The sequence below is a fragment of the Penaeus monodon genome, chromosome 1 (genome assembly GCF_015228065.2).
Source record: "Penaeus monodon isolate SGIC_2016 chromosome 1, NSTDA_Pmon_1, whole genome shotgun sequence".
Classification (NCBI taxonomy): Eukaryota; Metazoa; Arthropoda; class Malacostraca; order Decapoda; family Penaeidae; genus Penaeus; species Penaeus monodon.
In genome coordinates, this window is record NC_051386.1 from 36,127,123 (window position 1) to 36,139,545 (window position 12,423).

Consider the following 12,423-nt stretch of genomic DNA (forward strand, 5'->3'; position numbering starts at 1 on the left):
ACAATGGAGGTATATCTCCAGAAATAAATGCGAGAGATTAGAGAGACCTTGGCAGTTGGGTGACTAGCATCCATCCCACCGAAAAGTGGAAGTTGCTTTAACAAGACTAAGAATCGGGCACACAAGACTGACTCATAAACCCGGATGATGGCTAAAAGTAAAGCATTTTGTGAGGGATGCCAAACCCCTTTAACGATCGCACATGTAGGGGAAAAGATGTGCTACATTCTCAGACCAAAGACATATGTACTTGTCTCCCCCTATACACTGAAGAATGTATTGGGGGGGATTGTCAAAAGAGGGTCTTATTAGTTTCCTTGGGGACAATATTTTAAGAAATTAATTATGCTAATTTTTATGCAGAAATTTTTATACACTTAGAGTATAATATTTTTGCTTGATTTTTTATTTGTTTATTGTTATTTATAAGATATGTTTTGTTTAGATTTTTAAAGTTTTAAACATTTTATATTTCTATTTAACTAGAAAATCACGCTAATGACCTTAGATGTTGAGGGCAGCAGAATTTTAAATAATAAATCAATCAACCAGCAATGAAACCCTTTGATCCATTACAAAAAGCCCTAAGCCAAGGCCAGGCGAGTGCTGAAGGAGGCCAGATGGACATCATGGGACAGAAATGTCTTCTTGATTAACTCTGGCCCTTAACATGGGGTGGGCCAAGGTGCGTAAGATCGCTGGAAAGAGCACATCACTGTCACCACCTGTTTTTGAAGGTAGATGACAATCAACACAGACAAAAAAATGTTGCAAATGAGATAGCTAAATCCAGGCAGAGATCCCCTCTGGACCCCAATCCTCCACCCTTTGGGCTGACAGGACTGTGGACTGCAGAACTTCATATAACTTGCCATTTTTGCGCAAGGAGATGGACTCTGCTTTGCAGCTTGCCGTAAGACTGTCCCAGGAAGTGACAATTTTCCATACCGAATGATATCTCACTTCCCGGAGAGCTCCCAAAAGTTCCTTTTGGCCCTTTTTCATAGGTTTCTAGGGATGGTACAGTGCCATCCACATGGAAAGAGGCTAAATCATTCCTCCCAAAACCTGGCAAGGAGCTTCCACCCCAGGAAATTACAGCCAATTTCTCCCTAGCTGATCCGCAAGCTGATGGAGAAAATGGGTAAATTTCAGGTTGACATGGCAGCTGGAAAGGAAAACGTCTGACCCCATAAAAATATGGGTTTAGAAGATTGAGATCAACCACGATGCACTTGTAAGGATGGAAACTGCTATACAGATTTTTTGCACGCGACGTCACATGTTGCAGTCTTCTTTGACCTCGAAAAGGCTTACGTACCACTTGGAAGCATAGCTACTCTTAAAGCTGTATGAAATTGGTAACATTGAATCTTATGACTGCGTTTAAAGATTTTCAGTTCTTCTGACACAGTTTTTTAAGTAGCCTCACAAAATGAAACACAGCAATTATTGTCATATAATGCTACTAAAACGAAATATATCGGACTGGTAAAAATAAAACTCTTCGTTTTCGAGAGACTTTAGAAAGTGTGTTATAACTTTTTAACTATTATAAGAATGAATATTTCCTTTCGTTATACATAGAAGAGCCCTCATCAAAAAAAACTATGAGGGCAAATAAGCACATCTCAAAAATAAATGCATAGTGACATTGCAAAACATTTTTTTTTTCATTTTTGATTATGCCCTTTAATTTTTTAAAAATTTAAATTCCTAAAACATAATAGATGCTTCCTCTCAAAGATTTCAAAAACCGTTCCCACTTTATTTGCTACAAGAATTGTGAAAATCGATCCATTACACCCGGAGTTATTCCAACTTTTAGAAAAAAAAAAGTTTTGAGATAATTTTATGTTCACATTGCATTACACTTGTAGATTACAAGGAAAATTTTTAATATGAACTGTACTTACATATTTCATCAGTAAGATATGTCCAAGTCATTTTTGGGAGTAGACAAGGTTGAATGAGAATGAATATCTTCACAATACAAGAGATGTATTTGACCGGTTTCGATTACGTCTTCGTCAGAAATCATGTATTTCTAAACAAAGACGTATCAAAACCGGTAAAATACATCTCTTGTTTTGTGAAGATTTTCATTCTCATTCATACTTGTCTACATTTGTCAATATGAATCGGTTCATCATTTTTGGGGGGTCGGGTCACTTCCAGGTCACCCCAGGTCTTTGCCGAATCGGGTGTGTCCCTTCCTTTTATCTCAAGCTCGATCTGCTACAAAGACCAGGCTCTCGGTCCCTGTTTTTTTTATAAATAGTATCAAAGTGAAATAAGATACATATTACAATAAACAACACATTAAACCCCAAAAGGGGGGTCTCAGTGTTCCACACACTCACTGTAGCCGGGTTTGATCACACCCGAACCCACCTGGATGATAGTCAGGCCCCGCTGATGTGGAACCTTTCTTTTTGCTTTTGGTTTGTGTTTGCTGCCGATTCCTTTGCCTTACCCCATCTCCTTTTCGAGGCGACAGCTTCTTTGTTGTAGGAAAGCCAAAAAATTCCCATGAATTTATTGGCTTCGAATCCAAATTATTTTCCCATTTTGTGAGTTGGGAAAACAAATTTTACCCTTTGGGACCAGCATACTTGGCTTTGGATGATGCAGCCATAATTAGAATGCAACCCCTCATTCCTGTTCTGACTTTGGCCTCTCAAGCATCTCTCCAGAGGGTTGGATTTGACAGATCCGGAAACCTCACGGACTCACTTCATATTTCTTTCCCACCTGCAAGTAGTTCTTCATTAGCTGGTGGATGGGAGGGGCTTCCCTTCTTCCATTGTTTTTTGAATATGCACCATGATGCATTGCAATAAAATGGTGGTGGTTACCTTGCCATCACATGATACTGATGCAAAATGATGACTAATTTCTTAGTCTCATCGTCATGACTGAAGTTCCCACACTTTCCCTGATTGCTTTCCGTAGTACCTTTGATAAGTGTCAATTTGCTTATCAGTGAGTTGGTGTTTCCCACCAATCAAACTTTTCTTAATTATTCTACTCTTTTGGTAGTTTTTTCTTCCTTATTCTTTTCTTATTACTTCATTCCTTCATTTGTGCGCCTCCCCCAATTGGGATGCTGCCTCGCCCCCATAGCGCCAGAGAGGCCAGTAAGTTGACCTCACACTGATCTGCATGCTTTGCCTCCCCCAATTTTCTGGGTTCTTAAGGTCTTTTTTTTTTTCCGATTGTGCAAGCTCTACAGTAATTGCAAAGAACTTAAAAGTCCAACATGAAATTTGTGAGAGGGTCCATGACGAAACTCCTCCGATGGGGATTTGCGTCCACGCGTCAACCATCCCATCGAAGCTCACATCAACATGCAAATATCCTTCACGTCTCTTTCTTTCCTTCTTTTGAAGATACATTTCGACACACTCCCTCATTATGCACTGTTGGTCTTCGTAGAAGCTGTCATCTCTTGTAGAGATAATTGGCGTGTCTTACGAAGTCGTAGATTACATCTTGTGGCAACCAGACTGGAGGAAAGGTGAGTTTAAGCCTCCCTTCCCATATCCTTCTGATAAAGCATGGTGTACAAATAGGGTTTTTTCCTCACTAAAATTACGATTGTTGTTTTCTTGGTTCAGAATGATGAAGTAGATCTTGACATTCATCACACTGTATGCTAAACAAAAACAAATAAAAAAGTGCCTGACATCATGCCAAAGTTGTTGTACTGTAACATATTAGAACATAAAAACGCAAAAAAAAAAAAAAAAAAAACGGAGAACAAACTAAAAATAGAAGGTTTTATACAGGATAATTACGTTACTGCCACGCCCCCTCCCGCGTAATGGTCGTTTGGGCCATTTAAAGATCGGCCTTTTAAAACCCTAATGTTTTCGTGTCTGCCACCAGCGATTTTCAAGAGATGACCGTCGACGGAGACGAATTCATCCCAAAATTTTCAAAAATTATGTTTTTTGACCAATTCGGCGTACGACTAAAGGGAGCATTCCCTACCTTCATACAAACCCTTCCCTTTGCTAACAGGAAGTTTAGAGTTCGGGTGGGAAACAGTTTCTCTAACCTGGAAGATCAGCTGGAAAGGGGTCCCACCAGGTAGTGTCTTAAATGTGACCCTGTTTGCCATTGCTATATATGACATAGTAAAGGTTGTTCCAAGTGCTGTCTCATGTAATCTGTATGTGGATGACTTCACACTCTATTGCTCTGGAGGAAGTTACAGGATGTGCAAGGACACAGCAGGCTGCAATAATCATGCTGTACAGTGGCAACAATCATGGTTCAAATTTTCCCCAAGTAAGACCATGGGTATGCATTTCCACCCAAAAGAGGAAAATTTCCCTACTTCCCTGCAGTTTGTCCAAAAGGTGAAGTACTTGGGTCTAATTTTTCTCAAGGCTTACATGGGGGCCTCACATCAAAGAGTTTTTAAAAATGAAAGGCTACAAAAGGCTTAGTAATTTTGCGGGTTCTTTCACATCTATCTTGGGTGCCAACGCTTTGCGGCTTTACCGAGAGCTTATTTGTAGTAACTTGATTTTGGATGTGAGGCTTATTCATCTGCAACTCCACTGTTCTGCGATGTTGGGCTCAGTTCATAATGAAGCTCTCAAATCTGTACTGGGGCTTTCAGGTCTTCACTGTGGAGTCCCGTATGCTGATAGTGACACCGGGAACACATGAACCTGATTTACTAAACAAGACTACAAAGATTCTGGGATCTCCTACATTCAATGGTTTTCAACCCCCTTGAGGATAGCCGATCCTATGGTAGGAGAATGAGGAATCTTGTGAAAATCTTAATCTAAGTCTCACCAAGGTTCTGCTGTTGGAATTCCCCAATTTCCCCCCTTGGACTAATCAAGTCGAGTTGGATTCGATCGGAATTGGGAAAGGGGAGAGATCCGAAGTAGAAGTCAGAGGGAAATTTCTTCAGACCCTTTCCAAATACAAAAAATCAATGCAAATATATCAGTGGTTCAAGTCTGAATTGGTGTGGCTTTGCAGCAGTGAGCAGAAGGAAGACTGCTCGGTAGTCTTTCTCAAGCACCCTCGATTTTCACTGCAGAGTTACATGCCATCCTTGCAGCAGTTAAGATGACTAGAGATCTTACAAACCATTTTATTGTGATCTATTGCACCTCTCGTGTGCCTTGCAAGCAATCAAGTGGAAATGAGCAAGCTGATCAGAAGGTAAGGCAGCGCCGCTCAGCCTTGTGATGCTCGTTTTCCCCTTTTCCCCCCACCGACTTGAAACCCCGCTCAGGAGTGTCTTCGGGGATAAATGGAAGGAGCAATGGAGGGGATACTTCCGGAAACAAACTGCGAGAGATTAGAGATGACCTTTGGGAGTTGGGTGACTAGCACCATCCCAAACGAAAGTGGAAGTTGGGTTTAAAAAGACTAAGAATCGGGCACACAAGACTGACTCATGGACCGATGAGGTTAAAGTCAAGCACTTTGTGAGGATGCAAGAGCCATAAAAGTCGCACAGTAGTGGAAAGATGTGCAACATTCCGACCAAGAGTATATCCCCATATACACTGAAGAATGTATTGGGGGAGGATTGTAATATAGAGGGTCTTACTAAGTTTCCTTAGGGAGACTAATATTTTCAATAAATCAATCATGCATAATGTTTATGCAATAATTTTAGAGCATAATATTTATGCTTTGATTTTTTAAAATATTTATTGTTTCTGTAAGATATTTATTTATAGATTTTTAAAGTTTAAATATTTTAATATTTCTATTTAACAAGGGATCGCCGCTAATGACCTTGGCTGTGACGCAGCAGATAAATTTTAAAAAATCAATCATCACATCCAACGTTTTAAGGTAAAGCTACAAAAGTGTATAGTATTTTGTAGGTTCTTTCACACTATCTTGGGGAGCAGACTGCACAATGCTATGGCTTTACCAAGCACTTTTTCATAGCAACTTTACTTGGCTTAATCATCTGCAACTCCCACTATTTTCTGGATGTTGGACTCCGTTCATAAAGAACTTTCAGAATATGTACAGGGGCTTTTAGACTTCACCTGTGGAGTCCTTTTATGCTGAGAATGGAGAACCCCCTCTTCCAATACACCGGGACTACAAAACTGATTAATACAAGGGGTTACGAAGAATTTTCCCGGATCTCTTAAATCTTAAGGATAGACGATCCAATGGTAGGTGAATGAGGAATCTTATAAAGTATCCAATTTAATCTCATCAAGGGTTCTAGCTGTTGGAACTCCCCAATTACCCCCTTGGACTAGTCAAGCCATCGGATTTGGTGAAGTGGGAGAGATCCGAAGCAGAAAAGGAGAGATTTCTTCAACACACTTTTAAGTACCAGGATTAGATCAATATAATAGATGGTTCGAAATCTGAAATGGTGTAGGCTTAGCAGCAGTGAGCAGGAGAAAGATTGCATTGGCAGTTTTTTCTCCATCAGCCTCGATATTTACTTTCAGAGTTACATGCCATCCTTGCAGCAGTCAAGATGACTAAGATCTTATGAACCATTCTATTGTAATATTGCAACTTCGTAGTGCCTTGCAAGCAATCAAGAGCTTAAATCATCACATCCAGTGGTGAGACTGGCTTGCACTGATGTCAAACACATAAAAAGACGTGGCTTTTTCCTTCCCACACATGGACTTAAAACCCAGCATCAGAAGTTTTCTTTGTAACAAATGGAGAGAGTAACAGAAGCATACCTCTAGAATAAGCTGCGAGAGATTAGAGATGACCTTGGCAGTTAGGTGACCAGCGTCCATCATAACCGAATGTTAATTTTTGTTAACAATACACACAAGACCGATGATGGGCCGATGACGGCTGAAGCTGCAGCACGCTGTAAGGGTGCCAAGAACCCCTAACGGTAGTAGAAAGATGTGCAACATTTTTAGACCAAAGACGTACGAGTATATACTTGTCTCCCCTTATACATTGAAAAATGTGTTGGGGAGAATTGTGGCATAGAAGTTTTTATTAGTTAGTAGACTATATTGTTGATAGAATAATTATGCATAATATTTGTAATTGTTTTATACCTTTTGAGCATAATTTATGCTGTGATTTTTTAAAAATTTATTTTATTTATCAGACATTCATCGAAATATATTTAATGTTTAAATATAACATTTCAATACAACAAGTATTCACGATGTCAGGCAGCTTCCTCGTTACGACAGAATTAATTTGATTTGGGTTATTTGGAATTATACAGAATATGTGCCAGGAATACCAATATTAGGACGAGTTCACAGAAGTTTTCGCACGCTTTTCGCCCTCGTGCCCTTTGTTAACTCAGAAGAGTAAAGATACTTTTTTAGCGAACGTATGTAGATATATGGTATATATATTAAATATGAATAATACATACATACATATATATATAAATATATATATATATATTAAAATATATATAGTATATTTTATATTATATTTATATTAATGTATATTATGTTAAATATTATATAAATTTCATTGCATACATATATATACACATATGTAATAATAATATATATAGATTATATATAGATTATATATATATATATATATTATGATATATTATGTATTATATAATACATCTACATATATACATACATACATACATACATGCATTACATCATACATACTACACAACACACAAACACCACACACACACACACACACACACAAACACACACCACACAATATATATAAATTTTAAAATTTTATATATATATTTTATATTTTATATATATATATTTTATATGTGTGTGTGTGTGTGTGTGTGGTGTTTTGTGTGTGTGTGTGTGTGTGTGTGTGTCTGTCTGTGGGTATTTTTATATTTTTTCTTTCTTTCTTCTTTCTTTTCACTGACTGAGTGTTTCTCATATTTCCATCCTGTATTGGGTTTTATGTCCAAACACTCTAATTCTTGTCTAAGAATTCCCCCAGATTTGGGAGAGTTTTGGGAAAAAAAACATGCTACATCGAGGCCCTTGCCATGTCCGTCACGTGAACGATTTGGCTTTAAAAAAACTTTTCCCTTTGGAAATGGAGAGACGTCACTTCTGGCGTTCTCGTATTCCCGGGGCACTGCGATAGGACTACAGTGCGCGAGTGCCTACACGTACGAAAGGCGTAATGTCTAAATTCAATCGGCTTTAGGAAAAATTTTGCAAGCCTAAAATCTCGCCATAAGCTCAAGAGGTGCCGAGGTCGCCCGTTCTTTGTGAATAAGCCTGGGCCTTCTGTGCGTGGCGTTTATAAACACATTCTCTTTTATGTGTAATTGTTTAACGCCGTATATAGACGAAGCGAAAACCTTTACGACCACCAACGAAATTATGATCGCATTGCATTGTTTCCAGACAATAACGCTGATTGGTCCTTAACCAACGTGAAATCTTCATAGAATATCCTTCCGAAGCGTGTACCTATGCGAGTTATGATCCAAGAAAGTAACTGGATTTTTTTGAAATAGCGTTAACGAAATTTAGACACAGCTTGCTCCGAAGAAACAGGATTCATTCAATTTTACCACGAGCATTATGTGTTCATGGAGGTATTCGTGCATATTCGAATCTAGTATCCGCAGAATGCCCAGATGTCATAATGAAATTTCATTATTTTGTGTTCTTAAAAAGTATATTTTGTTATATCCATATCCATTGCATTATGCCTTTTTGTTTAAAAATGATTTTTTGTTTATTAGCTACGTATCATGAAAAATTTTTTATCATAAATACAAATACATACATACATATAATATTTTTTTATGGAAACATAGATAAACCCATTTTTTTTTACTTACACATAAAATCAACGGCCCTTCTAACCATACCATCTTAAAGTCTTACAAAAAATTTTATTTGGTAACATTTTTTGGCAAGCAAATAAAGCCTGTGTGGATTGGTTAAGTGTTTAGATTTTCACATTGGGAATCATATGTTGTTACTGATGTAACAGTAAATGAGTGTGAAGTGCAACTTATGGAGAATTAAATAGTACTGTCAGACATGGAAACATTTTAATAGAAATTTTGGCAGAATGTCGAAAACACCGGTATTGGGAGGAAGAGGAGGATGTAGGACAATGAGGTGGAGTAGGAGGAGGTAGGAAGTGAAGTAAGGGAGAGAGAGCGGTAATGGATGATAAAAGGATAAGTTATCCAGATTAAACAGTGATCACTATTATGACTAGATAGAGAGAATATCATTAATGGTAAGTAATAAGATAGATTATTGGAATTTCTTACATACCATGCATATTTGCTTTAGTAAATGCGAACTCAGGCAAACTAAGTTTTCTTCATTCACTCATTGGGACTCGATGCTGTTTAGGTTTAACAGTTGTTGCACAAAGCTGATGTCCTCTTCTCCCTAACTATCTCTCTTACACACACGTGCGTATATATGCGCATGCATATATATGTATACGTGTATATATATATACATATATATATATATATATATATATATATATATCGTATATATATATATATATATATATATTTATATATATATATATATATCATATATATACATATATATATATAATATATATATAAATATATATATATATATAATATATATCTGTGTGTGTGTGTGTGTGTGTGTGTGTGTGTGGGTGTGGGGTGTGTTGTGTGTTGTGTGGGGTGTGGGGTGTGTTGTGTGGTTTGTGTGTGGGGGTGTGCATACAAAATATATATAAAATATTATATTATATTATATATATATATATAATATATTTTAATTATGTATTGTAAAATATATACCCTAGTAGTAGATAGATATATAAATATAGTTATGTATTGTTATACATACATTATAAAATCCTATATATATAATTAATTATATATATATATTATATATATATATGTTACATTATATATATATATATATCTATTATATATATATATATATAATATATAATACATATTACTACACAAGCATATATAAAATATATATATTATATATCTTATATATATACTATATATATATATATATATATATATATATATATATATACATATATTATGTGCTTGTGTGTGTTAATATATATATATATTTATATATATATAAAATTATATATCTATATATATATATAATATATAATAAATATTTATATGTATAAATAATGTTATATTATATGTATGTTATAATATTACTAAAATTACTTATATATCTACTATCTATCTATGTTATTATTACTATATTACTTATATATATTTATATATGTATGCACACACACACACACCACACCCACCCACACACACACAAACACACAACATATATAATTTTATATATATAAGTATTTTTATTTTAAAATTTTATATAAAATATATATATAATATATATATATGTATGTATGATGTACATATATATATATATAAAAATATTATATATATAATATATATATATATATATATATGTGTGTGTGTGTGTGTGGTGTGTGTGTGTTTGGGGTGTGTGTGTGTGTTGCATACTTATATAAATATATTTAAGTATATATTGTAATATATACCCTAGATAATGGATAGATATATAAGTATATATTATGTATGTATTATACTTACATATTTTAAATTTTACACAACACACCCACACCACACACCCCCCTATATATAATATTATATAATATAAAAATATATATATTTTAATTTTATATATATATTATATAATGTGTATATATATTATATATATTATATATATATATATATATATATATATGTAATATAATTTTATATATATATTTTATTATAATATATATATATATATATATTTTTATATATTTTATATAGTATATTATGTATATGAGTTTAATTATATATTTTTATATATATATTTTATAATAATTGTGTGTGTGTGTGTGTGTGTGTGGTGTGTGTGTGTGTGTGTGTGTGTGTTGGGGGTGTGTGTGCGTGTGTGTTTTTGTGTGTGTGTGGTGTGTGTGGTGGTGTGTGGGGTGTGTGTGTGTGTGGTGTCGTGTGCGTGTAACTATATAATATATATATTATATATATATATATAAAATATATATATATATATATATATATTATATATAAATATAGATATATAGATATATATATAATATATACTATAAAATTATATAAAATAGAAAAATATATAATATATAAAATATATGAGTATACAGACGTCTCCACTGTATACTCAGTACGAGTAACAAAGGAAGTAATTGCAAACGTTTTAAGTCACTCTTAAATCTATCTCTCTGCATCAATACCCTTTTCTCGCCAGTAAGTGATGGAAGAGGATCTTGAAATATTAGTTTGGATGCGATATAAAATTTGGGTACGGGTAAAGACGACAACAAATTAATAAATTTATATAATATATTTATATATATATATATAAAATATATAAAATATAAATATATATTATAATTATGTATTTATGTTATATATTATATATATATTAATATATATATATATATATATATATATATGTTTTCACACACACACACACACACACACACACACACACACACCACACAACCACACACACCACAAACCACACACAATACGTATATATACATATGTATACTTTTTTTCTACAGCTATTCATTCCACTGCAGGACATAGGCCTCTCTCAATTAATTACTGAGAAGTTATATGGCAGTACTACCCTTGCCTGATTGGATGCCCTTCCTAATCAACCGGGCTTTGTACCACGACGGTAACTTCTACGACACATGCGTTTGACTCCTCAAGGCGATATGTCGTTTTCTGGGTAGGCAATCGAAGTGAAGTTCGTTGCCCACGGGAACAACGCGCCGACCGGTGACTCGAACCCTCGAACTCAGATTGCCGTCATGACAGTCTTGAGTCCGATGCTCTAACCACTCGGTCACCGCGGCCTATGTATACACACACACAGACACACACACACACACACACACACACCACAAACACACACACACCCTATATATTTTATCTATATATATATATATAATATATATATATAATTTATTATAATATTATATATAAAATATATAACATGTATATATATCATATATGCAATATATATGCATGTATTTTGTAAAAAATATTATATATATTTATAAAAATTAAAAATATTTTATATTCACACTTATATCCACACACACATACCATACACACACCCACACAACCCACACACACAAAAACCCAAAACACCAAACCCCCCCCACAACACCACAATAGGACATGGGATCGGGTGTGCTCTGTACTGTTATTTATCTAGTTTGATACTGTCAAAGTTAGATTATTACATGTAACCCCAAATTTTTGATACATTTTTTTTACCCCGTTTCAAAAAAAAGGGCCCATTTTCCTTTTTAAAAGAGAATTTTAAAATTGGAAAATTTACCAAAACCTTTAAAAAAAATTTTTTTAGGCTTTAGATATCCTTTTTAAAAAATTATTTCGATTTTTAAAAAATG